We start from the raw sequence: 27,088 nt of genomic DNA on the forward strand, positions 1-27,088 counted from the left end.
TGTCACACTGAGTGAGTGTATGCCGAGGGCTAGCCCTTCTTACAAGTGTCACGCTGCATGAGTGTATACCGATGGCCAGCTCTTCTTTCAAGTGTCACGCTGCATGAGTGTATGCCGAGGGCCAGCCCTTCTTACAAGTGTCGCGCTGCATGAGTGCATGTCGAGGGCCAGCTCTTCTTACAAGTGTCAAGCTGCATGAGTGTATGCCGAGGGCCAGCCCTTCTTACAAGTGTCACGCTGCATGAGTGTATGCCGAGGGTCAGCCCTTCTTACAAGTGTCACGCTCCATGAGTGTATGCCGAGGGCCAGCCCTTCTTACAAGTGTCACGCTGCAGGAGTGTATGCCGAGGGCCAGCCCTTCTTACAAGTGTCACGCTGCGTGAGTGTATGCCGAGGGCCAGCCCTTCTTACAAGTGTCACGCTGCATGAGTGTATGCCGAGGGTCAGCCCTTCTTACAAGTGTCACGCTCCATGAGTGTATGCCGAGGGCCAGCCCTTCTTACAAGTGTCACGCTGCAGGAGTGTATGCCGAGGGTCAGCCCTTCTTACAAGTGTCACGCTCCATGAGTGTATGCCGAGGGTCAGCCCTTCTTACAAGTGTCACGCTCCATGAGTGTATGCCGAGGGCCAGCCCTTCTTACAAGTGTCACGCTGCGTGAGTGTATGCCGAGGGCCAGCCCTTCTTACAAGTGTCACGCTGCATGAGTGTATGCCGAGGGTCAGCCCTTCTTACAAGTGTCACGCTCCATGAGTGTATGCCGAGGGCCAGCCCTTCTTACAAGTGTCACGCTGCAGGAGTGTATGCCGAGGGCCAGCCCTTCTTACAAGTGTCACGCTGGGTGAGTGTATGCCGAGGGCCAGCCCTTCTTACAAGTGTTACGCTGCATGAGTGTATGCCGAGGGCCAGCCCTTCTTACAAGTGTCATGCTGCAGGAGTGTATGCCGAGGGTCAGCCCTTCTTACAAGTGTCACGCTCCATGAGTGTATGCCGAGGGCCAGCCCTTCTTACAAGTGTCACGCTGCGTGAGTGTATGCCAAGGGCCAGCCCTTCTTACAAGTGTTACGCTGCATGAGTGTATGCTGAGGGCTAGCCCTTCTTACAAGTGTCACACTGCATGAGTGTATGCTGAGGGCTAGCCCTTCTTACAAGTGTCACACTGCATGAGTGTATGCCGAGGGCCAGCTCTTCTTACAAGTGTCACACTGCATGAGTGTATGCCGAGGGCCTGCCCTTCTTACAAGTGTCGCGCTGCATGAGTGTATGCCGAGGGCCAGCCCTTCTTACAAGTGTCACGCTGCATGAGTGCATGTCGAGGGCCAGCTCTTCTTATGCGTCATGCTGCATGAGTGTATGCCGAGGGCCAGCCCTTCTTACAAGTGTCACACTGAGTGAGTGTATGCCGAGGGCTAGCCCTTCTTACAAGTGTCACGCTGCATGAGTGTATACCGATGGCCAGCTCTTCTTACAAGTGTCACGCTGCATGAGTGTATGCCGAGGGCCAGCTCTTCTTACAAGTGTCACGCTGCATGAGTGTATACCGATGGACAGCTCTTCTTTCAAGTGTCACGCTGCATGAGTGTATGAAGAGGGCCAGCCCTTCTTACAAGTGTCACGCTCCATGAGTGTATGCCGAGGGCCAGCCCTTCTTACAAGTGTCACGCTGCAGGAGTGTATGCCGAGGGCCAGCCCTTCTTACAAGTGTCGCGCTGCATGAGTGCATGTCGAGGGCCAGCTCTTCTTACAAGTGTCATGCTGCGTGAGTGTATGCCAAGGGCCAGCCCTTCTTACAAGTGTCACACTGCGTGAGTGTATGCCGAGGGCCAGCCCTTCTTACAAGTGTCGCGCTGCATGAGTGCATGTCGAGGGCCAGCTCTTCTTACAAGTGTCAAGCTGCATGAGGGTATGCCGAGGGCCAGCCCTTCTTATGAGTGTCACGCTGCATGAGTGTATGCCGAGGGCCTGCCCTTCTTACAAGTGTCACGCTGCATGAGTGTATGTCGAGGGCCAGCCCTTCTTATGAGTGTCACGCTGCATGAGTGTATGCAGAGGGCCAGCCCTTCTTATGAGTATCACGCTGCATGAGTGTATGAAGAGGGCCAGCCCTTCTTATGAGTGTCACGCTGCATGAGTGTATGCCGAGGGCCTGCCCTTCTTACAAGTGTCACGCTGCATGAGTGTATGCCGAGGGCCTGCCCTTCATATGAGTGTCATGCTGCAGGAGTGTATGCCGAGGGCCAGCCCTTCATATGAGTGTCATGCTGCATGAGTGTATGCCGAGGGCCAGCTGTTCTTACAAGTGTTACGCTGCATGAGTGTATGCTGAGGGCCAGCCCTTCTTATGTGTCACGCTGCATGAGTGTATGCCGAGGGCCAGCCCTTCTTACAAGTGTCACGCTGCATGAGTGTATGCCAAGGGCCAGCCCTTCTTACAAGTGTCACGCTGCATAAGTGTATGCCGAGGGCCAGCCCTTCTTACAAGTGTCACGCTGCATAAGTGTATGCCGAGGGCCAGCCCTTCTTACAAGTGTCACGCTGCATGAGTGTATGTCGAGGGCCAGCCCTTCTTATGAGTGTCACGCTGCATGAGTGTATGCTGAGGGCCAGCCCTTCTTATGTGTCACGCTGCATGAGTGTATGAAGAGGGCCAGCCCTTCTTATGAGTGTCACGCTGCATGAGTGTATGCCGAGGGCCAGCCCTTCTTATGAGTGTCACGTTGCATGAGTGTTTGCCGAGGGCCAGCCCTTCTTATGAGTGTCACACTGCATGAGTGTATGCCGAGGGCCAGCCCTTCTTATGAGTGTCACGCTGCATGAGTGTATGCAGAGGGCCAGCCCTTCTTACAAGTGTCAAGCTGCATGAGTGTATGGCGAGGGCCAGCCCTTCTTACAAGTGTCACGCTGCAGGAGTCTATGTGGAGAAGTGTGGCTCAATGGTTAGAGTGGCAGACCCTGATGCAGATGTCTGGCCAGGGACCAGGGTTCAATTCCTGCCTCGGTGGGTCTTGGGCTCAATTTCCTCGGACCTGAAAATTCTCGCCTCAGTGCCTATTCTAATCATGGGTCCCACTCTGCAACTCTGGGCAATAGCTTGCTTAATCTCCACAACGGCCACAACAACGCTAGGATGCCTGGCTTTACCTTGGGGGTGCCCAGGAGTGGGCACTTCACAGGGAAAAGCCAGGAAGGGTTCCACAGCGGTATGCGTACAAGCGTCGAGATACCCTCATGGGTCGATTCGTGCGCTATACAAGTACTACTACTACAAGTACTACTACATATGCCGATGGCCAGCTCTTCTTACAAGTGTCACGCTGCATGAGTGTATGCCGAGGGCCAGCCCTTCTTACCAGTGTCGCGCTGCATGAGTGTATGCCGAGGGCCAGCCCTTCTTACAAGTGTCACGCTGCATAAGTGTATGCGGAGGGCAAGCTCTTCTTACAAGTGTCACGCTGCATGAGTGTATGCAGAGGGCCAGCCCTTCTTGTGAGTGTCATGCTGCGTGAGTGCATGCCGAGGGCCAGCCCTTCTTATGAGTGTCACGCTGCATGAGTGTATGCCGAGGGCCAGCCCTTCTTACAAGTGTCACGCTGCAGGAGTATATGTGGAGAAGTGTGGCTCAATGGTTAGAGCGGCAGACCCTGATGCAGATGTCTTGCCCGGGACCAGGGTTCAATTCCTGCCTCGGCGGGTCTTGGGCTCAATTTCCTCGGACCTGAAAATTCTCGCCTCGGTGCCTATTCTAATCATGGGTCCCACTCTGCAACTCTGGGCAATAGCTTGCTTAATCTCCAGAACGGCCCCAACAACGCTAGGATGCCTGGCTTCACCTTAGGGGTGCCCAGGAGTGGGCACTTCACAGGGAAAAGCCAGGAAGGGTTCCACAGCGGTATGCGTACAAGCGCCGAGATACCCTCATGGGTCGATTCGTGCGCTATACAAGTACTACTACTACAAGTCCTACTACATATGCCGATGGCCAGCTCTTCTTACAAGTGTCGCGCTGCATGAGTGTATGCCGAGGGCCAGCCCTTCTTACAAGTGTCACGCTGCATAAGTGTATGCCGATGGCCAGCTCTTCTTACAAGTGTCACGCTGCATGAGTGTATGCCGAGGGGCAGCCCTTCTTACAAGTGTCGCGCTGCATGAGTGTATGCCGAGGGCCAGCCCTTCTTACAAGTGTCACGCTGCATAAGTGTATGCGGAGGGCCAGCCCTTCTTATGTGTGTCACGCTGCATGAGTGTATGCAGAGGGACAGCCCTTCTTATGAGTGTCACGCTGCATGAGTGTATGCAGAGGGACAGCCCTTCTTATGAGTGTCACGCTGCATGAGTGTATGCCGAGGGCCAGCCCTTCTTACAAGTGTCACGCTGCAGGAGTCTATGTGGAGAAGTGTGGCTCAATGGTTAGAGCGGCAGACCCTGGCGCAGATGTCTGGCCCGGGACCAGGGTTCAATTCCTGCCTCGGCGGGTCTTAGGCTCAATTTCCTCGGACCTGAAAATTCTCGCCTCGGTGCCTATTCTAATCATGGGTCCCACTCTGCAACTCTGGGCAATAGCTTGCTTAATCTCCACAACGGCCCCAACAACGCTAGGATGCCTGGCTTCACCTTGGGGGTGCCCAGGAGTGGGCACTTCAGAGAAAAGCCAGGAAGGGTTCCACAGCGGTATGCGTACAAGCGCCGAGATACCCTCATGGGTCGATTCGTGCGCTATACAAGTACTACTACTACAAGTACTACTACATATGCCGATGGCCAGCTCTTCTTACAAGTGTCACGCTGCATGAGTGTATGCCGAGGGCCAGCCCTTCTTACAAGTGTCACGCTGCGTGAGTGTACGCCGAGGGCCAGCCCTTCTTACAAGTGTCGCGCTGCATGAGTGTATGCCAAGGGCCAGCCCTTCTTCCAAGTGTCACGCTGCATAAGTGTATGCCGAGGGCCAGCTGTTCTTACAAGTGTCACGCTGCATGAGTGTATGCTGAGGGCCAGCCCTTCTTATGCGTCACGCTGCATGAGTGTATGCCGAGGGCCTGCCCTTCTTACAAGTGTCACGCTGCATGAGTGTGTGCCGAGGGCCAGCCCTTCATATGAGTGTCATGCTGCAGGAGTGTATGCCGAGGGCCAGCCCTTCATATGAGTGTCATGCTAATGGAGTGTATGTCGAGGGCCAGCCCTTCTTATGAGTGTCATGCTGCAGGAGTGTATGTCGAGGGCCAGCCCTTCTTATGAGTGTCACGCTGCATGAGTGTATGCTGAGGGCCTGCCCTTCTTACAAGTGTCACGTTGCATGAGTGTATGCCGAGGGCCAGCCCTTCATATGAGTGTCATGCTGCAGGAGTGTATGCCGAGGGCCAGCCCTTCATATGAGTGTCATGCTGCAGGAGTGTATGCCGAGGGCCAGCCCTTCATATGAGTGTCATGCTGCATGAGTGTATGCCGAGGGCCAGCTGTTCTTACAAGTGTTACGCTGCATGAGTGTATGCTGAGGGCCAGCCCTTCTTATGTGTCATGCTGCATGAGTGTATGTCGAGGGCCAGCCCTTCTTATGAGTATCACGCTGCATGAGTGTATGAAGAGGGCCAGCCCTTCTTATGAGTGTCACGCTGCATGAGTGTTTGCCGAGGGCCAGCCCTTCTTATGAGTGTCACACTGCATGAGTGTATGCAGAGGGCCAGCCCTTCTTACAAGTGTCAAGCTGCATGAGTGTATGCCGAGGGCCAGCCCTTCTTACAAGTGTCACGCTGCAGGAGTCTATGTGGAGAAGTGTGGCTCAATGGTTAGAGTGGCAGACCCTGATGCAGATGTCTTGCCCGGGACCAGGGTTCAATTCCTGCCTCGGTGGGTCTTGGGCTCAATTTCCTCGGACCTGAAAATTCTCGCCTCAGTGCCTATTCTAATCATGGGTCCCACTCTGCAAATCTGGGCAATAGCTTGCTTAATCTCCACAACGGCCACAACAACGCTAGGATGCCTGGCTTTACCTTGGGGGTGCCCAGGAGTGGGCACTTCACAGGGAAAAGCCAGGAAGGGTTCCACAGCGGTATGCGTACAAGCGTCGAGATACCCTCATGGGTCGATTCGTGTGCTATACAAGTACTACTAATACAAGTACTACTACATATGCCGATGGCCAGCTCTTCTTACAAGTGTCACGCTGCATGAGTGTATGCCGAGGGCCAGCCCTTCTTACAAGTGTCACGCTCCATGAGTGTATGCCGAGGGCCAGCCCTTCTTACAAGTGTCACGCTGCGTGAGTGTATGCCGAGGGCCAGCCCTTCTTACAAGTGTCACGCTGCATGAGTGTATGCCGAGGGCCAGCCCTTCTTATGAGTGTAACGCTGCATGAGTGTATGCAGAGGGCCAGCCCTTCTTATGAGTGTCCCGCTGCATGAGTGTATGCAGAGGGCCAGCCCTTCTTATGAGTGTCATGCTGCATGAGTGTATGTCGAGGGCCAGCCCTTCTTACAAGTGTCACGCTGCATGAGTGTATGCCGAGGGCCAGCCCTTCTTATGAGTGTCACGCTGCATGAGTGTATGCAGAGGGCCAGCCCTTCTTATGTGTCCCGCTGCATGAGTGTATGTCGAGGGCCAGCCCTTCTTATGAGTGTCACGCTGCGTGAGTGTATGCTGAGGCCAGCCCTTCTTACAAGTGTCATGCTGCATGAGTGTATGCCGAGGGCCAGCCCTTCATATGAGTGTCATGCTGCAGGAGTGTATGTCGAGGGCCAGCCCTTCTTATGAGTGTCATGCTGCGTGAGTGTATGCCGAGGGCCAGCCCTTCATATGAGTGTCATGCTGCATGAGTGTATGCCGAGGGCCAGCCCTTCTTATGAGTGTCACGCTGCGTGAGTGTATGCCAATGGCCAGCTCTTCTTACAAGTGTCACGCTGCATGAGTGTATGCTGAGGGCCAGCCCTTCTTATGAGTGTCATGCTGCGTGAGTGCATGCCGAGGGCCAGCCCTTCTTACAAGTGTCACGCTGCATGAGTGTATGCTGAGGGCCAGCCCTTCTTATGAGTGTCAGGCTGCATGAGTGTATGCCGAGGGCCTGCCCTTCTTACAAGTGTCACGCTGCATGAGTGTATGCCGAGGGCCAGCCCTTCATATGAGTGTCATGCTGCAGGAGTGTATGCCGAGGGTCAGCCCTTCTTACAAGTGTCACGCTCCATGAGTGTATGCCGAGGGCCAGCCCTTCTTACAAGTGTCACGCTGCGTGAGTGTATGCTGAGGGCCAGCCCTTCTTATAAGTGTCATGCTGCAGGAGTGTATGCCGAGGGCCAGCCCTTCATATGAGTGTCATGCTGCATGAGTGTATGCCGAGGGCCAACCCTTCTTACAAGTGTCACGCTGCGTGAGTGTATGCCGAGGGCCAGCCCTTCTTACAAGTGTCACACTGCATGAGTGTATGCCGAGGGCCAGCCCTTCATATGAGTGTCATGCTGCATGAGTGTATGCCGAGGGCCAGCCCTTCTTACAAGTGTCACGCTGCATGAGTGTATGCCGAGGGCCAGCCCTTCATATGAGTGTCATGCTGCAGGAGTGTATGTCGAGGGCCAGCCCTTCTTATGAGTGTCACGCTGCATGAGTGTATGCCGAGGGCCAGCCCTTCTTATGAGTGTCACGCTGCGTGAGTGTATGCCGATGGCCTGCCCTTCTTACAAGTGTCACGCTGCGTGAGTGTATGCCGAGGGCCAGCCCTTCTTATAAGTGTCATGCTGCAGGAGTGTATGCCGAGGGCCAGCCCTTCATATGAGTGTCATGCTGCATGAGTGTATGCCGAGGGCCAGCCCTTCTTACAAGTGTCACGCTGCGTGAGTGTATGCCGAGGGCCAGCCCTTCTTACAAGTGTCACACTGCATGAGTGTATGCCGAGGGCCAGCCCTTCATATGAGTGTCATGCTGCATGAGTGTATGCCGAGGGCCAGCCCTTCTTATAAGTGTCATGCTGTGTGAGTGTATGCCGAGGGCCAGCCCTTCATATGAGTGTCACGCTGCATGAGTGTATGCAGAGGGCCAGCCCTTCATATGAGTGTCATGCTGCAGGAGTGTATGTCGAGGGCCAGCCCTTCTTATGAGTGTCACGCTGCATGAGTGTATGCCGAGGGCCAGCCCTTCTTATGAGTGTCATGCTGCGTGAGTGCATGCCGAGGGCCAGCCCTTCTTATGAGTGTCAAGCTGCATGAGTGTATGCAGAGGGCCAGCCCTTCTTATGAGTGTCACACTGCATGAGTGTATGCAGAGGGACAGCCCTTCTTATGAGTGTCACGCTGCATGAGTGTATGCAGAGGGACTGCCCTTCTTATGAGTGTCACGCTGCATGAGTGTATGCCGAGGGCCTGTCCTTCTTACAAGTGTCGCACTGCATGAGTGTATGTCGAGGGCCTGTCCTTCTTACAAGTGTCACGCTGCACGAGTGTATGCCGAGGGCCAGCCCTTCTTACAAGTGTCACGCTGCATGAGTGTATGCCGAGGGCCAGCCCTTCTTATGAGTGTCACGCTGCATAAGTGTATGCGGAGGGCAAGCTCTTCTTACAAGTGTCACGCTGCATGAGTGTATGAAGAGGGCCAGCCCTTCTTACAAGTGTCACGCTGCATGAGTATATGCCGAGGGCCAGCCCTTCTTACAAGTGTCACGCTGCATGAGTGTATGCCGAGGGCCAGCCGTTCTTATGAGTGTCACGCTCCATGAGTGTATGCCGAGGGCCAGCCCTTCTTAGAAGTGTCGCGCTGCATGAGTGAATGCCGAGGGCCAGCCCTTCTTACAAGTGTCACGCTGCATGAGTGTATGCTGAGGGCCAGCCCTTCTTTCAAGTGTCACGCTGCATGAGTGTATGCCAAGGGTCAGCCCTTCTTACAAGTTTCACGCTGCATAAGTATAGGCCCATAAGGTGGGCTGGTGTTATAGATGTTTGGAAGATGGTAAGCAGAGGACAATCAGCTTGATAAATTCTATCCAGGACCTTGACACTTTAGTAATTTTCTTATTTCCAAACATTTCCCCCATGATAGCCCTATCATTTCCCAATCTTGTTTCCAACAATGAAAAGCCTTGACCAACAAACTCCTATGGAGGCAGCAAGAAACCCAGAAACTTCTACAGGTAACAGACTGAAACAAAAGAAAAGTCCTGTTAGTATTTCACAAAATGCTTAGGATTGTAGGACATATGGCAAGAGATCTAGTCAACCTATAAAATGAATCCATAAGAAGTAACTAGCAGCGTGTGGGTGATCTGGCCCTGCAGCAAAAGCAATCGCTGAGGGGGTGGTGGTGGTAGCCTTAAGGTGAGTATACAGGGTGGGCTTTGAAAGCTATGAGAAGAAAAGACTGGAGCTGAGCAGTCTGTGTTCTCCAAGGTGAACAGGGACTTGTCTTACCCTAGCGTAATCATTTGTGGCATTGTAGATCGCATTGTATCCACTGTTCTGCCACCCAAAGCTTGGATCGAAATATTACACTTTCTTTTTCTTCAAAGTCTACATTTTGGTTTCAAGCATGGGACTTATGACTCACGAACACGTCTCTTGAAACCCACATAGAACAGGCACATACACACACACATGGCACATGCATTTATTTTTATTTTTACTGTCATTGGGGTTGGACCTGTTTGCCAGAGCTGCATGTGGCACACACACATCTCCTTTGAAAATACAAAAAAGGACCTTAAAGCACGATCTGAGACACTAGGGATGCTTGAGGCCTTTTCGATACTTTCAGTCTCAGAACAATTCAGAACAGTTTGTATTAGAATGACTCTAGGGAAGAGGTAGGATATGGAAAACATATCTTTTAAATCCTGTCCTTCACGTGGCACCTACTTCGTTTGGGCTGTCTTCCACTGGGTCTGTAACTTCTGTTTGCTAAGGAATCGTGACAAGAATATGTGTCTTCCATGTAAAGCTTTTGGTGTAAACAAGGCCATTAAACAAAGGCACACAAACTCAATGTCATATAGAAGATACATTAAAAGAATAAAAGTAGGAAAAAAGTCATGCTGCCATCTAAACACTGCAGGCATGTGCTTGTAATAATGAAACTGAACATAGTAAGTGTCCATCTTGAAGCACTATTGTAAATAGTCTAATGTTGATTTAAAGTTCCATCATGGCCGCCACATTTAGAACGGATTTGTAGGCCATCTTGGAATGGTAAAAAAACATGCTACACTATGGGCAACAGTGTGCATAATGTTCTCCTGGTTTAGAGGAAATGGCTACGTGGGATGTGGTGCACTGCAGATGAAATGAGTGGTAAGCAAACTAGTTTGCACTGCCGAAAGAGCTAAAGTATCCTTATATTAAGTGTAGTAAGAAACATTAAAATAATTAAAATAAAAAGAGGACAAGTAAAGAAATTAAGAGAACTCTCAAAGGAGACAACTGAAAACTAAGACTGGCCAACGAGCCCACACACTGAAGAACAGACATTTTCAGGTAGATGTACACATGTGATCAGAAAATGCCATGATTGGCAGGGCAAGAGAGCAGTAACTGGTGTGGACTGAACCATTGCCCCAAGCAGGTTCCTGTCATGGATGAAAGCAGAGTGTAAGTGATACTCAAACAGACTAATGGCAGAACAGAGCTGGTCCAAAGGCCCTCTATATATTTATGTGGATATACATTTCTGTACATGGATTTATGTATTTAATACTTTTATTACAAGCGCTTAGCAAACATCTAACACAGGATTCGATCAAGAATTATTAGAGTGCATATCTTTTGCCCCCTAGGGTTTGTCAGAGGTGGTAGCCAGCACCAACATCCTTCCCTACAAGGGTAATCTGTCAGACTCCATTTAACAAAAATGCGATCTGTAGGCATTAGTACAGAGAAATATTAATTCACCCTTAAGCTCCTAGTGACTTTAAATGCGTTGATCATAACTTTTCACAATAAACTGATCAGACATTTGCCAATGGAAATATATTTTGCTAGTGAACCAATCGGGCCTCTAGCTGTTATCACTGGCTTGTTACCACAACCAACTGAGGCCTTGTTTACTAAACGTATGTTTTCCCACAGGATAACTGTTAGAATTGGAGGTCTCTGGTTGGCACAGGTTAGTACTTGTGACAGGCAGGGACCCTCTCCTCTAGTCAGGGCAAGGAAATTATCCTCGAAAAATAACCCCTGCTCACCCTCTAGGTTGCGTGGCAGGAGCAGTCAAGGCTTATCTCAGAGGCGATGTAAGTTGAGCAGTTGTAATCACACACAGTAACCAAGTGACAACACCACAAATGGACACCACACTAGGTTTATATCAAAAATAGTTATCTTTTATGTAAAGGCTTAGCACAAGACCAATATAACGACAAAAATGACCACAATACTATTTGCAATAAAGAGTTCTTATTAAATGCGTAGTTTTTAAGTTCTGTGCGACTCGGTATCTGGGTTCGGCTCTTACGGCAATGAAAATGAACACAAGAATCTAACGCGCGCAGCGGAAGCTTCGGTCCGATGCGTATTAGGATGGGGGGTCGAGGCGTACACAGTACCTTAATGCGATGAGTCCGGCACGGACGAAGCGCTGTAAAAAGAAGGTGATCCAGAAGCGTTGTTGGCCCCTTACTGCGCGAACCCCGGCTCGTTGCAGTCGTCGGTGCGAGGCGTAGAGCGGGGGGGCGCGCAGAGTGAGGAGGATGGTCCTGGATGCAAGACGTTCAGCTTACGATGCGGCGTACGAGCCATACTGCGGGAGCCGCGGCTTCAGACTTGGCTGCGGTGCGAGGCGGACGTAGGGAGCGTACTCCCCTTTCAGATGCGATCGACAGCTTCGAACTTTGGCGGCAGTATGCGGGTCGTACCAACCAGGATGTCTCGATAAGGCAAAGCGTTTGTACGCAGCGAGGTCGGCCAGTCACGGTGCGATCTACGGTTCGTGGATCGCGTTGCTTGAGGCGGACAGGCGGGGTACGGTGCGTTGCTGGACACTATTTGGTTGTACGAGGCGTCCACAGCTCCCGGCCTCGGCGAATACTGAAAACAGTGTTTCCAGTGGCGGATTGCGAGGCGGATGAAGTCCACTGGTCCTGAGACTTCGTTGAGGGGGCAAGCTCACACACAAGCCCTTGGAGATCTTTTTAAGCACAAGTAGAAGCAAAGTCTTGGTAGTCTTTTTCTCCTCTCCTTCAGCAGCAAGGCAACCACTGCAGGCCAATCCCCCAGGTCAGGGACAGTACTCCTCCTTACAGCTTTCCTAGTTCCTTCCTCAGGCAGAGGTTTCTTCTTGTCAATCGGGATCTAATTTCTTGGGCACAGGGTCCAATACTTATACCCCTAAATCCTTTGTTCCTCTGGGGTAGAGGGGCCTTTGGCCAGCCAAAACCAGTTCTTGAGCACTCTGTTGACATGACTCGGACTTCTCATTCAGGGAGCAGGCTAGAGACCTCAAGACAATCCGCAGGAGGTGGAGCCGGCATTGTGGTGGCAGAGCACAGTCCTATTCAGAGTCCAGGTGCACTCCTCCCACCCATCTGGATGTCAATCTCTCTATTCACCACCAGGCTACCTAGCCCTGCCCTCTGGAATTCCCCAGCCCTGTCACTCACAGAACCCAGACAGCAGATACACATCGTAGCAGAGGCGGGCTGAAATGGTTAGGCAAGCAAACGCCTACTTTCTAAAAGTGATATTTGCAAACACAGAATATCAAAATAAACTTTACTAAAAGATGTATTTTATTATTCTGAGTTCAGGCATACTAAACTTGAATTTCTACCATGTTCCCTGAGTCTGTTAGGATTATAGAATGTAACTATTCTAACAGCCCATTCTGGCCTACAGGGCCGGCCTAAGGCATGTGCAAGCTGTGCACCTGCACAGGGCCGCCAAACCCCAGGGGCCGCCACGCCAATATATATCCTTAGATACATATTTGCGTGGCGGCCCCTGGCAGGGATTTGGCGGCCTCGGGCCCCCTACCTACACTCCCTGCTCAGGGCCTCCGTGAGCCTAGAGCCAGCCCTGTGGCCTATGAGAACAGGTAGCCTTGCAATAGTGAAAAATGAAAATGGCTGTAATTCACTATTAGGACATGCCACACACATCAGGGCTTGTCCTACCTTATATTTACAATGCACCCTGCCCTTGGGCCTACCATAGGGGTGACTCACATGAAGTAAAGGGAAGGTTTAGGGACTGGCAAGTGGGTGCACTTGCCCAGTCAGCATGGCAGTACCAGACTGCACGCAGGCTCTGCAATGGCAGACCTTAGACATATTTTACAAGGCTGCTTCTGTGGGTGGCACAACCAGTGCTGCAAGCCCACTAGCAGCATTTGGATTTACAAGCCCTGGGCACTCCTGGTGCACTTTACTGGGGTCTGATAGTAAACCAAATAAGCCAATCATGGAATTCAATCAATGTATACAGTTTATACAGGGAGCACTGCACTGTGGCACTGGTTGGCAGTGGCATAGTGCTCTGAGCAGCTAACACCAGCAAAAACACATGAAGCACAGTAACAAAAAGTGAAAGAGAGACCCACGCCAAGGTGCCATGCCGAACAATAACCATCAGGCATGCAGTCATAAAATTGCTTAGTATACAAAGATTACATTTGGCAAAGCACAAACTCTCTCCTAAGAGGGCATAACAAGGAATCTTTTGTACCCATGGTTTGTCAGAGGGAGTGGCCAGCACCAAAAACGTGCCTACTATGGTCATCTGTGAGAATCCATGAAACAAAATGTCCACCTGTGGCTTTAAGACCGAGTTATACAATCTGCCCTCAAGTGCCTAATGACTTACACACGTTTTTCACAATCAATGTGTCATGACTACTATCTTTATTGTAACTTCATCATAAACAATCAGGCCTAGAACCTTTACCATTGGCTTGTCATCTCAAACGACACACACACAAGGCAGCGGTCTAATATACTGTGATAAAATTACAAACTGGTAAAAAATGCAGTTGTCAAAACAATATAAATTCCCTACTAATAGAGTCTAATAAAAATTACCATAGTGATAATTGTCTATCCCCATGCTTTGTTTGGGAGAGTCACCAACATCAAAGCGCTTGCCTACTAGGGCAATCTGCTGGATTTGCTGGAACAAAAGCCCTATCTACAGGATTTAGCACAGTGTAATAATTCACGCTTAAAGACTTCAACATACGCCTTTTCAAGATAAATAAGGCTATATGCTTTGTCATAACATCTCATTAGAAACAGATCACACCAAAGGAATCTGACATAACTTTTTCAAGTGAATTGATGAGGCCTCTAGGCTGTAGCAACCGCTTCACACTATATCCAACATAGGCCTACTGAAATGCACATAAACTGGCAAACATCAGACATACATTTATATAATGAGAAATATGTACCAAATTACAGTTGACAAAACATTATTCATCCGCTCTCATTAGGGTTCAACAAGAATCATCACAGTGAAATTCTACTCCCAGGATTTGACAGAGATGGTGACCAACACCGAAACCCTTGCATAGTGCGGTAATCTGAGAGTCTGCATCTAACAAAATGCCCATCAACAGCCTGTAACATAATATGATATCATTCAACTGTTAGAGGCCTATTTGCTTTACCAAATGCTGTTCACAATGAGTAGACCAGGCATACGGTAAAACCTTTTCATAATATTTCATAATAAACCGGCAGACCTATTGTTTAACATTTCCCTGCACACCTATCAAGCCTATAGCAATTATCATTCGCTTGTCACCATAATCAACTCGGGCCCACTGTACTGAGCATAAGCGTTCCCACAATGCAACTATCGGCGGTCAATTATAAAGTACAAACGTAAACAAAATTACAGATGGCAAAGCAAAATACTATCTATCCTAAGAGAAGTCCATAAGATTCTCACAGTGCCGGGCTTTTATGCCCACAATTTGTCAGAGAGGGTCATGAACACCAAAAACCCTTGCCTACTAATGTAATCTGTGAGATTTCATGTAACGAAAAAGCTATGTGTAGGCTTTAATTCAGAGTAATAACAATCCACCCTTAAATGGCTATTGACTTTAACATATGCTTTTCAGCATCAGTATGCCATGTCTGTTGCATTTATAGTAACTTTTCATTCTAAATAATGAGGTTTGGGGAGTGAGGCCCACAGCTATGGCATGACAACGTGCTTGAGAACTCCAACTCCTGGCCCAACAGCTGTGAAGTGACCCATCCACCCAGAAAATTGCCATCCCAGAGTGCGCCAAGGTGAGACGCGACGCAGCAGTGGAGAAACCCAATGCTCCGACCGCCGGAGACACGATATATTGATCCCAGTGGAAGCCTGCGAGCATGGCGGGCCAAGATAGCGTCTGATATCAGAGCCCGCAATTGTAACCCGTGTGGAGAGCAGTGACAGGGGACTTACACATAGGATTTACTACCAGAGAGGGGCTGCAGGAAGTAAAGCAGCACCCAACCAACAAGTTCCCCTGTGGGGGCTGGGACCCGGTGCAACGGAGCTTGGAACTTAGAGCGAGTGAGATCAAAGTCTAGCCCCTGCGGGGGAATCGCAGAGCCTGCGAGCAGAGGACGCAGAGTGGACCCTACCCAGAAACAGAGTGGTGAAGTCAGCAGGAAGCAGACCCCTGTGACCCCTGGAGTGCAGGCACCGCGAGGGCTCGTGGCGCAGCTGATTTGCTGTCTGGCCCCTGAGGCCCACAAAGAGAAAGACCGAACAGGGCCTGCAAAGGAAAACTGGTGCACTTTTGGGAAAGAAAGTGAGCTAGCAGGGGACTGCAGAGTGTAAAGTGCAGCACGCAGGGAACTGAGAGTGTTGGACCCTGTCTACCCCACGGAGGGCCCGGACGGATCTGGGTACCACAACTAGCGCATAGGAGGTGAATGCACTGGTGGAAAGACGAGTTTGACAGGCAGGGGCCCCAGTAAAACAATTTCACTACCGAACCAATGGTGAGAGATCATCCCCCACATCTACACAATCATGCAGACTAACTAAGCCAGATATGCCAAGGGGCTGGTGCCCCAGTGCGTCAGCGAGCAAGACCCAGATGCGCCTCCCTGCAACTTCACATTGCAGGATATCAAGAAAGTGATCCAAGACGTGTGGACCTCACTGTGGACCTGGACTTAGCGCATGCTGACCTCTGCAAAGTTACAGATAGTCACACTAGTAGAGAAGCAGGTGCAGTAGACTACTAAGGAGATGTCAGGCCTCCACAGAGCCGTGCAGATAGTGCTCATGCGGATTGCCGCTGTGGAGGCTCGGGCAGAGGATGCTGAGGAGCGCTGCCACAGAAATAATATCTGCCTGGTGGGTCTTCCAGTGTGGATGGAAGGGAAATTCTTTGGAACTGTACCTGGAACAGTGGATAATGGCAGAGTTTCTACCATGTGGGCTTTCTACATTTTTCTTGATAGAGCATGCTCACAGGATGCGGCACCAGCCACCCCCTAAATGTTCGCTGACAACCATTATATTCTGACTTCTCAGTTACAGGGATAGAGATGTTCTGCTAGAGGAGGCACGAAAATGCAAGGAGCTGCACACTGGAAAAACACAAATAATAATGTTGTTCCCTGATTTCACGCTCTAGGTACAAAAACACACATTCTTTGAAGAGGGGAAAAAAGTGTAGGGACCTGAATGTGAAATACATGATATTTTATCCAGCAAACATTATAAGTACTGCATGGTGCTGAATTACATGTTTGAGGCATGCTTAGCTGTAGATATACATGCTGTGCATAATCCGGTTGTGTGTAAACTGTTTTTCTTCTAAGAGTCTTTTGAGTCACGAGGTATTGTGACTCCTCCTCTTGTTGGTAATGCACATGGTCATTGACTCCACTGTTAGATTATCTTCTTCCGTCGTCTGGTTTAGACTTGTGCTTCAGTTCTTCACTGTTGTGGTGCACTCTTCACAGTTTGCACAGTTCCTACCTTCATCGGTATTGTTAGCTATCATGTTCCTATTTTCCTTCAGTTCCGTTTGAGTACTCCTGAATCGACCGGGTGGTTTTCCATTGTCCTCGGGCCTTCTTTGGTCCTTAGGCAGATCTCCCCTACCATGTCCACACTGTAATGAAACGGACTCCTTTCCACTACTGTCCTCTAAGTCACACAAAATATCCTTGGGTCTATCTCTGTCAGGTCTGGAATCAGTGTCTCTTCCCCCAATACAACTAGGCAGATTACAATGCTTTTGCTCCTTCCGTTCGAAGAAACTATTTGTGACCATCAGGCTTGATGACTTGAAATGTCAAGGAGGAGCGGAGAGGACACACCAGAATATTTTGGAACAGAGGGGGAACACCATGTGCAAGGATCGGCTGCAGACGAATGGACCTTCTCCCCCAACAGCTCTGGCTCCGACCTGGAAATCCAGGATTTTCCACCAGTGCAGCCAGCCGTGAATACTGTACCCCCCACCTCACCCATGCAGAGCAGCCCTTCTCGAAGGGTTGAACAGTTACCATGGAGCACCAAAGACAGACTTCCAGACCACCACTGCCTTCAGGCTATAGTCGGCACAGACACTCCGCTTTGGACATTAAGCCCAGCTCAGCAGCAAAGAAAACATAGATGCCGACTGCTTCAGAACAGGCCACTCCCGCCTCAGAGTCAAACTGACCTTCGGAGCGGACGACTATGGCATTGGAACAGGAACTGCCATCAGAGCCAAGACAATCGACGTCTGAGCCAAAACTACCATTGTTGGAGCGCAGGACCATCGGCCCCAGCAGCAAGTTCGGCCATGGATTGGGGACTATTAAATTGATTCTTTAATAATTACAAGAAGAGATCAACACCTACCATAAAAACTTCCTAATCGATTCACATAGAGGCTGGATAATTATCCACCTTCTTGGATCTGCTGCTCAACCATCTAAATGGAAACTGTCCTTTGGTGAAGCCTTGGACATGCCACCTCCACCAAAGCTGCGGAAGAGCATTAACAAGGCTACAAGCCCTTTACATTTTACTATGCCACCATCCCTACCTGCTCCACAACTCCCCTTCACCTTTTACACAACTCACCCTCACCTCCTGCTTCTCCAGCGGATCCTATATCATACACACCTCAAGGTTCACCTCATTCAAATATAGGGGGACAGGGCCATGGGGATACCTTTGACATATTACCACAGAATGATTCTTGGGATACCTACGATACTGATCCACCACTGGATACAGATCCTGACCTATACCCTGCAAAACCCCTCCCCTTCTGTTAACACTTTCTACCACAACCTTATTGGTAGGGCTGCCACCTTCCATAAAGTAGGTCTGCATGCTTAACCATTAGAGGATGATTTCCTTTTTAAGACCCTTTCCTCCACACAACGCTCAGCTCACTACTTGCCCATGCTTAAAGGCAAGTTCTGCCACACCCAGACATCTTCCACGACCCAGTTCGAGCTAAGGTCATTACATGGGTGGATAAGAAATACGGTACCAGCTTCCACCTGACTCTTTAGTGGTAGCTCCTGCATGAAAAAGAGCCAACTCTCAAAACACTGGTAATGTCCCTCCTCCAGGTAAAGGAGTATAAGAATAGATGCTGCAGGCAAGAGGGTATCTGTGCAATCTCCCACTTATTGGCAGATAAGCAATTCCATTGGGCTGCTTTCTCTATATGATCAGGCTCATTGGGATGAAATGGAGGGACTCCTCCAATATCTCCTACCTAGATGAACACAAGAAGAGATGTTATGAGATTGTCTCTGAAAGAAAACGGATCTCAAAGACCACCATACGCTGTGCACTGGATGCTGCAGTACTGCTCTAGGGGGATTAACTCTAGTGTCCTCTTATGTAGGCATGCATGGCTCTGAGTTTCCGGTTTCAAACCGGAAGTCCAGCAAAACCTGCTTAATCTCTTTTCGATGCAGAACATCTTTTTGGTCCCCAGGTAGATACTAAATTAGAAAAAAATTGAAAGGGTAATGAAACAGCGAGTGTAATGGGTGCCCTTCAAACCCCTTCCCACCATGGGTCCTTTTGATTCTCATCCTACCATGGAGGTTCCAAGACCCCTTCTACTGAAACCTCCACAGCATACCAACGGCGGCCACAAGCCCAAAACATCTCTCCTGGGGGCGATCTTCGAGGCTTCTACAGAAGAAACTATTCCAAAGGCGGATCCCCCAAAGGATCTGCCACCCTGACTTACCTCTCATTCCCACAATCACATAACATCACTTAGGGTCTTCTCCAAGGGTTCTTTCCCACTTGGCGGAACGTCACCTCCAACCAGTGGGTGATGGATATTATCCACCATGGTTATTGTCTGGAGCTCACCTACACACCTCCAAATATGCAATCTTGTAAATGCAAACCCTCCCCACTACACCAAAGGTTACACAGGAAAGAGGTCCAAGTGCTCCTCCAAAAAGGAGCCATAGAACCTATCCCTCACCGTCAACAGGGTACAGGAGTTTACTCACTGTACTTCCTTATCCCCACAAAGGACGGGTCCCTCAGATCAATTTTAGATCTCAGGCCCCTAAACGAATACATTTTATCAGAGTACCTTTACATGGTCAATCTTCAGGCTGTCATCCCCCCTACTACAACAGGGCGACTTCACGGCCACACTCTACCTCAAGAACGCCTATCCGAGGACACCTTTTTCCACATTTCAATCCTTCCAGCACATCTCTTGTACCTCAGATTTGTAGTCCGCAGACTGCATTACTAATTCAAGGTTGAACCCTTTCGGAGTCACTACCGCACCCAGGGACTTCACAAGGGCCTCGTGGTAGTGGATGCTCACCTATGCAGAGAGCATCCACATCTTCCCCTATCTGGACGATAGTTCGCCAAGAGTGCCACTTGTTTAAAATGTCACCTACAGACTCGGGTCACCATTAACCTACTTCACTAACTAGGCTTTACCATTAACACTTTAAAATCCCATCTGCAACCCCTTCAGATCCAACCTTATCTAGTGGCAAATCTCAATTCAGAGATGGCATAGCCTACCCAAATGCAACCAGGATACAATCCTTTCAAGCACTTATTCCTCTATTTCGACAAAATCAACAAGTTAGCTGGGACAGTTAGGCGCCTCCTCTGCATGATGGCCTCAAACATCGCTATAGTACCTCATGTGTGCATCACAGGAGTGCTTAGCACACAACTAGCTTTAAGCAAAGGTCTATGGGGAAGTTCTATGTTGGCTGGCTATCAAAACGGCCATTCGCTGCAATGGTGAAACACCAAGAACTTGTTAAAAAGATGGCTATTTCTGGACCTAGTTCCTCAGAGGACCATAGCAATGGACGTCTCTCTTACAGGATGGGGAGTGCATTCACAGAACTTAGCTGTTCCAGTTCAGTGGAATCCTAGTCAACGACTTCTCCACAGAAATCACCTAGAGCTAACTAGCTGTTCACCTTTCGTTAAGAGCTTTCCTTCCTCACCTAATTGGAAAGGTAGTCCTCATCAAGACGGACAACATGACAGCCATGTATTACCTACAGAAACAAGGGGGTACCCGATCCCCTTAGCTCTTACCTAGCCCAGAATATTTGAAAATGGACTCTCCATCACAAATTTACCTCTTACCGGAATTCTTGCCGACCTCTTCAGCAGGATGCAGCAACCAGTCTACGAGTGGGAACTCCACCCGCAAGTCCTCCACAACTACTTTCAGTGTTGGGGACCACCGGAGACAGACTTCTTTGCCATAGCAGAAAACATCAAATGCCCAAACCTTGCCTCCAGGATCCACACCCACAGTCCAAGGGCAATGTACTAAGGATGAGTTGATATGGGATATTTGCTTACACTTTTCCTCCTCTCCCTCTACTTCGTTTGTGGTTCAGAAACATCGACACACATCTTTCACTCTCATCCTAGTGGTTCCCACATGTGCACAACAGCCATGGCTCCCCACCCTCCTCGAAATCTCAGTGGTCCCACACCAGACACTTCCCAACAGGCAGGACCTTCTCACACAGAACCAGGAGAAATCGGGCACCTGGATCCCAGGTCTCTCAACCTTGCAATCTGTCTCCTGAAGTCCTAGAATTTGGATACCTTGACCCCCCCACCAGAACACATGGACATTCCCAAAGTGGTGCACAGGCCTGCTACTCATGCCTGTTACACTGTTAAATAGAAGAGATTTGTTAATTATTGTCGTTCCAAACCTATTGATCCCATAGCGGCCAAAGTACAAAACATTGTCTGCTACCTCTTTCACTTACAAACTTCTGGTTTAGCTTTCACATCCAAAAGGCTACACCTAGCAGCTGTAGCCGCTTATCTTCAGAACAGGCAACACGTTTCCCTATTTGGAATTCCTGTCATTAAAGTATTCAAGGAAGGTCTTAAGAGTCATTCCTCCTTGGGTCCCACCAGCCCCGATATAGAATCTTAACATTGTATTAATAAGATTAATGGGCCCTCCACTCAACCCCTCCAGTTTGTATACTGGAAGGTAAAACATTCTGATTGTCATCACGTCCCTTAGACGCATCAGTGAGCTTCAGGCACTAAACATGGAAGAACTCTTCTTCCAAATACATAGCTATTGGGTTGTACTTCACACCAACCCTAGGTTTTTCCCAAAAGTGGTTTCACAATTTCACCTCAATCAATCTATTTAACTTTCTGTATTTTTTTCTCAACCCTACTTGGATTCAGAAAGGGCTCTTCATACATTAGATGTTAAACAAGCCCTCCTGTATTGTATTGACAGAACTAAATCTTTTAGGAAAACACAACAGCTTTTGGTTGCTTACTCCAACCCCATACATGAAAAACCAATTTAACTCCCACATGCCAGCCACTGCTATTTTGGGAGGATTGCTTCAAACAATCAATCAGGGTTGTTGAAGCACAACTACTCACCTGTGAGGGCCTCAAGGCACTGGGAGAGCGGCTCTGTTGAATGTAGGGGTCGTCCGAAGTTCCAGGTCGTGAGGTCCTTAGTGGACGGGGGTCAGCCAAAGAGCTAGGTCTTGATGTCCTTCCTGAACTGGGACAGTGTGGATGCTTGTCGGAGGTGGAGGGGGAGGTCGTTCCAGGCCTAGGCTGCAAGGTAGGAGAAGCACTTTCCTCATGTTGTGGTCCTGTGGATGCGAGGGACAGTGGCAAGAGAGAGGTTGGCTGCCCAGAGGTGTCTTTTGGGTGCCTGGAAGGAGAGGCTGCTGTTCAGGCGTGTTGGTCCGGTGTTGTGCAGGGCCTTGTATGCGTGGGTGAGGAGTTTGAAGGTTAATATTCTTTCGACTGGGATCCAGTGGCAATCGTGGAGGTGTTGGTTGATGTGGCTGTGACGGGGGATGTCGAAGATCGGGCTAGTGCAACCTTCTGGACAGTCTGGAGTTTGTGAAGGAGATTCTTGTGTAGAGCACGTTGCCGTAGTCTAGTGTGCTACTGATAAGCGCATGCATGATGGTTTTTATGGATTCGGGTGGGATCTTTCGAAGCATGTGGAGGGTGTTAAAGCAGGTCGAGGATACAGCTTTGATCTGACAATTCATTGCTTTACAGCCTATACACAGCATGTGCATCTACAGCTACACACACCTCAAATGGAAAATGTTACTAAACCTGTAAGAATCTGTTCATGGCACTTAGTGCTGTAGATTCACATGCGCCCGCTATCTTGGCTTAATACAGACACTAAAATACTCAATAAGATAGTAGGCATCCGCTTAAACTGAGTAATTAGGTCACTGGTGCACTCTGACCGAAACAGTTTTTTTACCAGGTAGAAGAAAAATGCTAAATATTAGACATTTGGCCAAGGTGCTTAGTGCCATAAGGCAAGGACACCTAGAAATGTGGTGTCCCTAGACGCCAAAAAAGCAATAACATGCTTTTTCAACAGTAAAAGTAATATGTAGCTAGGAATGTCGCACCTAAGCTGCATACCTTAGCTGTGAAGGTCAGCTGAAATCTTCTTTCAAGAGGCAAAAACTCAGATGGCTACCAACTTGATTTTCTTATCCACTGAAGATGTGCCTTGGGTGATTGGTTCTTGACCCCCAGAGGTCTGGAACTGGAAGGTTGCTTTTGCAACTTTCTGGATTAGATTCTCTTGGTCACTTATAAGGCTTCCCAGACAACAGGGACATCACTTCAAGTCTAGAACCCACTCCAGCAGTGGCCACAAGAACAGTCCAGTCCAGGTCACTTGCCACTGGTCATTCCAAGAAAAGGCCTTTTGCAGATTTTGATGTCTCTGTAGCTACACGGGTGGTCAGCCGATTGAGTAAAATTCTTAATCCTGGGTGCAAGCGGAAGCAGTTTCAGCCCTTCTGGTCTCCACACAGGACACAGACTGCATGTTCAGTCTTAGAGGTCCAGCTGTGTTTTGAGGAGCAGGTGTGGCCATTTTGTATAATTCACTAGCCAATGGGTGGAGGTGACTCCTGGATACTCCATAACCAGTGGGGAAAACGTCCCCATGAGAAAGCGTTCCTACATTTGGATGGAGCCAGGATTGTGCCCCGAATTGGAAAGGCCCCCGTTATCGTAGGTCTCGCTCTACGCGTAACTAGGAATGGGTAGACTTCATTCAGGTCTCTTTCAAGTAAATGGAATTTCTGAACCATCCTGGACTGCCTTTCCTGAGAGGGAATGAGTTATACCCAGATTTTCCTGCCAAAATGCACAGGCTATTGTCTCTGCTGTGTGAGCATTTTTCACACATGCAGGCCTGAAGCCACGTTTTCCTTGTCAGCCTAATGCATGGAACAACAATATGTACTCAGTCACATTTTACTTTTATACCAAATGTGTATTTCCTACAGCATACACTACAGCCTTACTAGAAAGTTAAATATCACAAATGGGGGGTTAACCACCGGTATCCAGTATTAGTAGTCGGAGCACATCACTGGCGACTGGTTAGCAGTGCCACAGTGTACAGAGTTAAAACCACTAGCATCAGTCATATAGAAATGGGGGTGACCATCTAAGAACAAGTCTTTTCCCACCGAGTTCCTTCAATAAATGTCAGGAGCCAAAATTGCAGTACTCCAGGGGCAGCATTGACTGAAACATGCCACGCCGCCCTCACGCGGATTCCTTTTGAAGCCCTGATAGCAAAGGAGTCATGTGCATTGCTCCCTGCAGAAGGATGAGAATTTTTAACATTGACATTTTCCAGAAGATATCACTGTAGATGCAGAAAAATGGTTCCCCCTTCCCCATGAGGTATTTAATACAGGTGCACCGTGCAATCTGCTGACGTCTTTACCACGTTTCTTCAGCTGTTATTTTTGGAAGCAATATCTGAAGGTAGGTAGAACACAGTCTCCTATCGCCATGAAAGTGCCTGAGATTATATTAGAAGCAATTCTAGTAGAAACAGAGGCAATGGATAGTAAAAAGTGCTCAATGGAAACAAAATATAGCGACGACCGCAGTCCAATCTACTTGTTCCAATGTAGCTACATTCCACCATCCCCTTGAGTTGTCTCAAAGAAGGTTTGATGACTAGAGGACTGGCTGGAGAAAGACCTGATTGGGGGCAGGACATGTAGCACATGTCCAGAAAGATCATCAACATGAGAGAAAGATCTTGTTGGGACAATGCCCATTTTTTTTTTTTTTTTACAGATAGCAGCATAAGCACAAAATGACAATTGGATGAGATTTCTGTCAGAATTGATCATTTAACAATCAAATGTATGTATGTTGTTCTGTCATGAACCCAGTGTTCTTAGAGTGTGGTTGTTTAGGCTAATCCCACTGTCTTTCCCCAAAGGTCGACTTAATTCCTTACACTGGATCAAGGATGTTAAAGAAGACCCAGGCTGAGGAGGGAGGGAGAGGGAGAGGGAGAGGGAGAGGGAGAGGGAGAGGGAGAGGGAGAGGGAGAGAGAGAGAGAGAGAGAGACACACACTCCTGTTGGCTGGTATTTGGAAAACTTGGAATGAGTTTTGGAGGCACAGTGATTTAGGGCCCAAGTTTAAGGATATCAAGGTCTCCACCTGAGGGTGATTGAACACAATAACTAAGGAGACAATAACCAGGTAAGTTCATTAGACATAAGGCTTACCCGGTGCAAGTGGAGGAAACACACTATCTAGCGCCCAGCATACAGCAGAACCCCCACACTGAAGCCGAATATAGAAAACCAGGCTCCACTTGGAAACAGAAGGCATAGTAAAAAAGACAAACTGGCTAAGAAAGAACAAAGCAGGATCCACTGGCAAAAGGAAGCAGAGGACCCGAATAATGGAGAAAACAATCTGGAGGGTCGAACAATAGTGAATAATCGCAACAAATGTGGTTGCCAGACAAGGGACCTATCTACAGGTGGGGTTGAAATACTTGCTTTTGCCACTACTGACCCAGGAGTGTGTCTATAATGCTGGTTCTCTACTGGGTGGGGCTGTGCGTATGAATCTGTGAAATGTAGTTTTTCAAGTGTTTTTACTCCACAGCTTCTTGAGCCCAAACCTGCCTTGCAACCTGACATACTGTTGGTATTCAAAAGGGCACACTGTATACAGCCTTGCATCTTCAAAACATGCACATTCTAGTGCCAAAATAGCCCGCATCCTAGGATACCAACAAGACCAACTGGAACTGCAAGCTGTGAAGAAGAAAAATGAGCCGCTCTTCCTCCAGGGACACTAGATTCACGTTTCAACTGATTTTTCCATTTAATGTTGCTGCCAAATAAGTACATTCATAGCACTTCACCCTCCGCTTCTCCAATGGTAGGTCAGATATGGCCTCTTAGACAATGGATGGCAAAAAGCTGAATATTGTGATTCAAAAGATTCGGGGTGGTTTCAAGACAAATTTGTTTCAGCTGCCCTGGAAGTGGCGGCTCATATGCAAACCTTGGACCATAGGATGGGCACACCAAACCAGGAAGATGACTCACTTCCCCGCTTGACAGCTCAACAATGCGCCATGAATTGACAAGGATGATCTCAACTCAGTTATTGCAGCCTTACCTCAAGAGCTAGACGGGCACACTTTCCCCCCAAGGAGTGCTGAAGACTCTACACAAGTGAGCACCAATTAATGAAAGGAGAACAGCCATGTTTTCAGTTTCCTGCAAAATTGTGATTTGTGGCTTATGGCCGAAAGTTCCAGGGGAAGCTGATTCCAAGCATTAACTGCCTTAAAAGGAGAAAGACAACACCTCTTCCTCATCTGCATGACAAGTAGCACTGCCACCAAGGCAGCCTTGTCTGTGTGCAGCTCTCTCGATGGACGATGAAGCAGAAATCTTTCCAAGAGGTACTGGGGGCCGGATGTGCGCAGTGCCCAATGAACCAAGACCAAGGACTTTTAGGCAATCCTCTTCTTGATTGGCAGCCAATGAAGGGAGTTTAGATGGGTGGAAACTGATAGGTGGAAACACCAGAGAAAGCTCAGAATTAAACAAATGTTTCTGGACTACCTGAAGCTATCTGAACAGGCCTTACGACAGCCCAAGTTAAAGGTCGTCAAAAAGGTCCAATCTAGACGTTATCAGTGTGCGAACCATGTCTTCCTACTGTGGAGTGGCAGCAAGGTTAGTAATTTCTTAAAGGCAAAGCACAAACCTACAGCAGCAGAATCCTGCGGTTGGAAGGAAAGTTGGGTATCAAACTTGAGTTCAAGATGTTTGGCCACTACTGTTGGCAGCAGAGGGGATTGTAGAGATGTTTGCCAACCTAACTCTCACCAGATGCCTCTAAGGGACTCAAATGATAGACTTTTAGTTTGATCAGAATTTAATTTCAGCTAACTCCTATGCACCCAATGGAAGACTGCCTGGCAGGCTGTGAAAGACTAAGGGGGGCCTCTTGCTCCTCCTACCATACTACATTTGATTGCTACGGGTCACATTTAGCTCACACGATCATGGGTAAAACAACAAAAGCATCTCCTTACCTATTACTCATATAATATTTTCCGCTGATAGCTGGGTAGTCAAGTTAGAGCTTGCAGATGAAGGTTTTGTAGGTAGACAACCCTTTCCCATGCACGCTAGAACCACCATCATCTCTCCTCCAGGCCAGACAAGCAACTATGTCACTTGCTTTATCTTCTACACCTTGGTACTCTGACCACCACTAACACATCGCATGATATATCGAAATGAACCGACCGAGGTCTGTTACAATACTACTACCCTGCAACACCTACAGAGATTTTCACTGTTCACCTTTC

Source organism: Lissotriton helveticus, chromosome 10 (genome assembly GCF_964261635.1).
Source record: "Lissotriton helveticus chromosome 10, aLisHel1.1, whole genome shotgun sequence".
NCBI lineage: Eukaryota > Metazoa > Chordata > Amphibia > Caudata > Salamandridae > Lissotriton > Lissotriton helveticus.